Source organism: Protobothrops mucrosquamatus, unplaced genomic scaffold, assembly GCF_001527695.2.
Source record: "Protobothrops mucrosquamatus isolate PMUCROS unplaced genomic scaffold, P.Mucros_1.0 scaffold3342, whole genome shotgun sequence".
Taxonomy (NCBI): Eukaryota; Metazoa; Chordata; class Lepidosauria; order Squamata; family Viperidae; genus Protobothrops; species Protobothrops mucrosquamatus.
In genome coordinates this window covers 19,229-26,281 of record NW_015389330.1, presented here as the reverse complement: position 1 = coordinate 26,281, position 7,053 = coordinate 19,229, and the positions used below count along the sequence as shown (strand labels likewise).

General features: G+C 45.7%; 1 pseudogene; it reads right to left on the bottom strand.

Moving 5' to 3' along the window:
* Positions 1-5,063: 5,063 nt before the first annotated feature.
* On the bottom strand, positions 5,064-6,834 carry LOC107297492 (annotated as a pseudogene).
* Positions 6,835-7,053: the final 219 nt, after the last annotated feature.

The following is a 7,053-nucleotide window of genomic DNA, read 5'->3' as shown; positions in this document are numbered from 1 at the left end:
GGCAATTTTTTTTGGATACTCTATAGACTTAGAAGACTGGCAAAAGTTATGGGATAGAAATATTAAACTGACTAAAGCAGCTTCATATAAAGAAAACTTGTATAAAATGTTTTACAGATGGCACATGACACCAGTAAGGCTAGCGAAAATGTTTAAAAATGTTTCGAATAATTGTTGGAAATGTAAACAAAAGCCAGGTACTTATTACCATATCTGGTGGGTATGTCCTAGTGCAAAAAAAGTTTGGTCTAAGATTCATACATGGCTGGAAAAGATGACTAAAATACAGATAGAATTTAAGCCAGAACTGTTTTTGTTAGGAATACTAGGATCTAACTATGGGAAAGAGAATGAGTATTTAATATTACATATATTGACAGCTGCAAGAATAGCATTTGCCCAATATTGGAAAAATGAAAATATACCATCTGATGAGATCATAATTAGGAAAATTCTAGAATGTGCAGAAATGGACAGACTAACCCTAGAGATTAAAGAGAAAGAAGACAGTCTATTTTAAAACATGGGAAAACTTTTACCAATGGTTAGCAAAATGAGTTAGCAAGAAATGATTGTGAAATTTAATAATCGATATACTTTATGATTATTGTTATTTTTGTTGACTATAGCTATTTATCATCATATTAACTATTTTTATTGAATATCTGTATCCGGACAATAGTCTGCTTGCTAAAGCTTGGAAATGTTATTGGGGGCAACCCCATTGTTGTACCTACCCCTATCCCAACCCCATCCCCGAACCCCACCCCGAATCCCATCCCATTACCTATATCAGTGATGGTGAACCTTTTAGAGACCGAGTGCCCAAAAACTGGCCCTGCCCCCGCTCCACCCCCTGCCCTGCCCCTGCCCCTGCCCCTGCTCCACCCCCACCCCATCCCCCACCCCACCTGCCCACAGGGCCACTCACCGCCTCCAGGGCCCACCGCAGATTGCCCAGGCAGCCCAGCAGTGCAATGGTGGCCACGCCCTCTGCCTGCACCCCACAGCATCAACTGTGCGGTATGGGGCATGAGGGCAGAGTCTTTTCTACGCTGCCTGGCTGCCATGACCTTGGCTGCCCTGCTCTGTGTGGGCCACGCTCGGGGGCGACTCTCCTCCAGGGGGGCTGCTGGTGAGGAGTGGGTCGTGGGGGGAGGCGAGGCTGGGGCAATGGCACGTGTGCCCACAGAGAGGGCTCCGAGTGCCGCCTCTGGCACACGTGCCATAGGTTTGCCACCACTAACCTATATCGATCCTATTTTTCCCCCACCCTTATAAAACCTAATAAAATATTGTTAAAAAAAAAAAGAAATGGAAAATCAGGGGATCAACTTGTCGTGGTGGGCACATTTACAAATGCAAACTAGATATGAAAAAGACGTTAAATTGTATGGATTTTATAAAGAACAGATGGTATTTGACAAGATTTTGTTAACTTCAGATGAGAAACTAATTAAGAAAATGTATACTCTTTTATTAATTTTGGAAATGGAAAGCGAACAAGTTAAAGAAACAATGATAAGATGGGCGAAAAACTTTGGATATAATATAGAATTAGAAAAATGGCAAAGTATATGGGAAAGAAATTATAAATTGACAATGTCAACTTCCTATAAAGAAAATTTATATAAAATGTTTTATAGATGGTGTCAATGCTGCTAACATTGGATGTTCTGGCTTGACAACATAGGGAGATGTAGCTTTGCTTCTTTAACTTGTGTGTTACTTTTAGAGTTAGAATTAGTTGATGCTGGAGGGGAGGAGGAAGAATGTCTCTCAAGGCTGTTTTGAAATAAGAGAAGATAAGAATTTGGTGGGTTGTTAAACAGGAGGGAAAGCTTACAATTCAAACTAATTGGAGAATGTGATTTATGATGGTTAATTAGAGGGAGGAACTGTGCTTTTGATACTGTGTGCTTAGGGGAGGAGAATCCAGATTTTGGCTTGACTGTGTACGTGCCGAAGCTATGCTCTTTTGATTAAAGACTCCTTAAGGTAAACAATGCCTCGAGGTTCTTTGAAGAATTGCATCTGTCAGAACCATGACATTAAGCCGAAATCTAAAACTTTTCAAACCATCTAGGGGTCTTGAACCCCTGCCGCTCTCTCTAGACTTGAGGGAAGCTGGCAAAGATTCAAGAGGAGATTTCAGACTGGGCCCAGCCCAGTGGAGACTCCAGATGCCTCGAGACTGTTTTGCCACCCTCAAAGGCTTCAAAAGCAGACCGGTGGAGAGCTACCAGATCGTCTGCCACTGAAGGTTCGGGTGAGTCACTGGAAAGATTTGAAAAGCTAGAGAAGAGAAGCAGAAATCAACTCCTGCTGAGAAGAGCCTACAGCCCCTCCATTGCAGATCAGACAGCCTTCCAGACCCTGTCTTCCCCTGCCAGGGTCTCCAGCCCTACAGAGAGAGGGAATCCCAGTCTGAGGCCTCTGCAGCAATGGGGAGTTTGGCGTCCCCCGCAGGTGGATGGTCAGCAACCTCTGAGCTTACCACAGCTAATAGAGGCCTTGCAACAGCTTGGGGTGCTGCAGAAGCCAGGAGATCAGCAGCTGGTGGTAGGACGACCACAGCAAGGAGATTGGTCACCACCCCTGAACGTACAGCAACCGCTGAGGGGCCTACAGCAGCAGGGGGCATGGCCACAGCCCCTGAACATGCAACCCCTGGGCATGCAGCAGCAGTCAGGATGGGACCAGCAGCAACTGGGGGTGCAAACGCCACAGTGGGGGCCCCAGCAGCCATTGATTGCTCCACCTTTCAGAGCAACCTTCGATGGGGACACAGAGAAGCTGATTTTTTTTCTCAACCAAGTGCGCTGTCATTTGAACCTCTGTGCCTACCTCTACCCAGACCCAGCCGCTATGGTTGACGTGATTGCGTCCAGTCTAGAGGGAGAGGCATCTGAATGGCTGAATAATTTATACAATGAGCAAGCCCCTGAATTGGAGGACCCCCACCTCTTCCTCCTAGGACTGAGAGAAAGATTTGAGGACCCATCCATTGCCCTCAAAGCAGAAGAACAAATCCATAAGATAAAGCAAGCCGGCCGGCCGGCCGGCCCTAGATTATGTACGTGAGTTTCGCAAGATAGCCGGTCAGATAGAGAGGTGGCCTGAGTAGTCCATAGTCCATCACTTCAGGGGAGGGTTGGACGACCACCTCTCTCAGGCCTGCATCTATCGAGCGGTACCTGATCAGCTGCAAGCATGGTACCAGGCGCCGGTAAGACTAGACGTTCAGCTTGCCCACTATAAGAAACCTCCCCCACCTGAAGCCGAGACGAGGCCAGAGCAACCCAAACAGCAACCATCACCCTGAGGATCTCCAAGTGCTGCAGCTGCTGAAAGACCCAGGCCACCTGCAGGCCCGCCAATCAAGTGCTTCTGATGTGGACAGCAGGGACATCGAGCTGCAAATTGCCCAGTCCCCTACCCCCAATCGCAGAATATACCAGGACCAGCAGTAAGAAAGAAACCTGCCCAGCAGCCAACGAGAGAGAAATCCAACCGAATCACACAGGAACCTGTTGCCCAAGTCACATCCCTCACACAGGAGGATGCCGGGATTCAGGCTGGATCGGCCCCCGCTCTACCCTCTTTCGACAGCGATGACGAAGGAGAGAACGACTCGATGGTGAGCCGACACATCCCACCTTTCTCACTACCTGCCAAGCTCATAATCCCTAAATCGGGGGCACAGGTAGATTTAAAAGTGCTAGTTGATTCTGGATGCTCCCAATGCGTCATTAGGTTGCCATTTGCCATTAAATTTGGCATACGAGCAAAACTGCTCTCCAAACCTGTGAGGTTTGAGCAAGCCAATGGCTCCCTGATGGGAGGGACTTTAGTCACGCAATTACCGGAACCCCTACACCAGGGGTGTCAAACTCAATTTCATTGAGGGCCGCATCAGTATTATGGTTGCCCTCAAAGGGCCGGGTGGGCGTGGCCAGCTCAATGCTGCTCACTCAGCGCAGCTGACTCAAGATACCTGGGTCAGGACAGAACAAGTTGCACCGGCTAACTTGATGTAGGGACAACTCGTTGCCCCACAAGCTCTTCACCTCCCCAAACTTCTGGCAGCCAAGCATGTGCGCATGCACACGCACACACACTGCATTCCAAGTTTGGGGACTTTTATCCACAGAGGATGGAAAGGGCCTTCTTCCCAAGCCCAGGCATGATTGGTAGTTTGCTAGCTCAGATGTGGATAGCCTACTAGTCTCCAAGCTTGGAATGTGTGTGTGTGTGTGTAGTTTTCTTCTTCTGCCTTGACAGATCTCTGGAAAGCAAGAGGAAGAGGCAGGGGAGCAGCACTTCCCAGTCCTGCATGAGGGAGGCTGGCCCTTCTTGAAAGGGAATCCCCACTTTCAATCATGATGTCAACGCTGCTAATATTGTATATTCTTGCTTTGACAAAATATGCTGAACTGTCTGGCACTTTTAGAGTTAATTCAGAGGAGAGAGAGGGAGGAGGGAAAAGCCCGGGAAAGAAGACGGAAGGTAACCTTTGCCCTTCAAACTAATTGGAGAACGTAAATCATGACAGCAAAATAGGGGAGGGAAATGCTAGCAAAATAACTGCTCGGTGGGGGGGGGATTTTAGATCTTAGCATTCCTTTCTTCATGCCTGTGCCGACATTTTGTCACATAAATAAAAAGACTTTTTTAGGATAAAATGCCTGGAAGTTCTTTGAAGTGTTTCATTAGTCGGAACCATGACACATGCATGGTAAGGATGCTGGCTTGTTGGAGCAGCCTTCCCTCACGCAGCTTCCCTGCCACCTCCTGCTCCTCTCCAGAGATCTTTCAAGGCAGAAGAAGTTGGACTTGGAGGAAACTGCTTCCTGGAAACTTTTGCCACATCAGCATCATGGTTGCCTTCAAAGGGCCAGTTGCATGTAAGACTATTGTATCATATTAGTTCAGAAGTGTATTATGTCTAAGAAGTGGGGCAAAAAGGATTAAAATTTCAAATATGAACAAATAAATTATTTATTTCAAATAAATCTGCAAAAACAAATTTAAAACAAAGAAAAACACAAGCTTTTTAGTTCTCATGCCATTTTGTCTGAACTGGATGTTTGGCATCTTTTCTTGGCTACAAGTTCATCCATGTTTGGGATTAGGTTTTGAGCTGTGGATACTCTCAGGATAGAGTGGAGGTGTGCATCTGTGAGCAGACTTCTGTGTGCGCTTTTCTTCACCCTCATGACAGAGAAAAGTTGCTCACAGAGGTATGTACTCCCAAACATGCAGAGCATTCGAGCAGCTTGTAGGCGGAGTTGGGGCATTGTTTCAGGGATGAACCTGGTGAACTGTGCGGGTCCTACAGAATCGTACTTTCCCTTCAGCGTGCTATTACATTGGAGTTCTATCAGCTCCATCTGGATATTTACAGGTGCGCTCTCCACTTCGACTGAAAATGGATTGCTGAGCAGTCCAAAACTGAATTTCTGTCTTTCAAAATCAACAAAGCGACGTGTAAACTCCATCTGAAGTGTGCTCAGTTTATCAGCAAACTGAGCACCTGAGAACACAGTGGTGGAGACTTGGTTTATGATTGTTTGGCAACTGGGAAAGTGACTCAAGTTTCCTTGCTGCATCTGAGTCTCACACAGTCGCAGCTTTACTTGAACAGCTTTCACAGCATCGTACATGTCTGTGATCACACAGTCCCATCCCTGAAGCTGAAGGTTTAGTGCACTGAGATAATTAGTAATGTCACATAGAAAAGCTAATTCACACAGCCACTTTTCATCCCACAATGCTATGGAGTCTTTTCCTTTGCTTTCAATAAACTGACAGATTTCCATACGCAATTCAAAAAATCTATTGAGCACTTTCCCTCGACTTAGCCATCGCACCTCTGTGTGATAAGGGAGATCACCAAGTTCAGAATTTATGTCTTCAAGAAAAGACTTAAACTGACGGTGATTTAAACCTCTGGCTCTTATAAAGTTAACTGTCTGTGTTACAGTGTGTATTACATGTTCCATTTTCAGGGCTTTGCCGCATAGTGTTTCTTGATGTATGATGCAGTGATATGCTGTCAGCTCACCTGTGCAATTCTCGCTCTTCATTTTTTCCCGCATCCTTCCTACTAATCCACTCTTTTTCCCGCACATTGAAGGTGCTCCATCTGTTGTGAGTCCTATAAGTTTGTCCCAGGGCAGTTTCATATCATTTATACTTTTGGATACTGCTTCAAATATGTCCTTTCCGGTGGTAGTGCCATGCATTGATTTTATAGCCAGAAGTTCCTCCATAATGCATAAACTTGAGTCCACTCCACGGATAAAGATTGTCAGCTGTGCTGTGTTCTTTTCCCTTTTCAACCAATTGTCCTTGTAAATCAGTGGCAAGCTCACATATCCGATCAACAACAGTATTTCTGCTTAGGCTTACATTCAAAAAAGCTTGCTTTTGGTCTGGACACAAGAATTCACACACTTTAATCATGCAGTGCTTCAAAAACTCCCCCTCTGTAAATCGCCGGGCTGATTTAGCTATCTCTTCTGCCACTATAAAACTAGCTTTCACAGCAGCTTCACTTTGTGATTTTGCTTTTGTGAACATATGCTGCTGTGACATCAGGCTCTTTTTCAAGTCTTCCACCTTCTGTGCCTTCTGCTCCATGTTCAAGTTTTTGTACTTGTCCTGATGTTTCGTCTCATAGTGCCGTCTCAAGTTATATTCTTTAAATACAGCCACAGTAGCTCCACAAACAAGGCACACAGCCTTATCTTCAATGTCAACAAACAGGTACTCTGCCTCCCACCTCTTTTGAAAGCATCTTTTTTCAAAGTCCACTTTCCATTTGGCCATTTTGGGGGGTTTAAATATTGGCACGCAGGTCTTCTTCCCTGCAGATGTATATATGGATGAGACTGGACAGAAAACTCAAAGTCCCAGGTGCTGTGTGAGGCAAGCAGTTGTGAGCACGCTAGGTATCCACTCTGGTGGTTCAGTAGGATGCTGCAAGTCCAGATGTTTTGAGCAGGTTTAGTAATATCACAGCATCTATGGAGAGAAAGCAAGTGACTG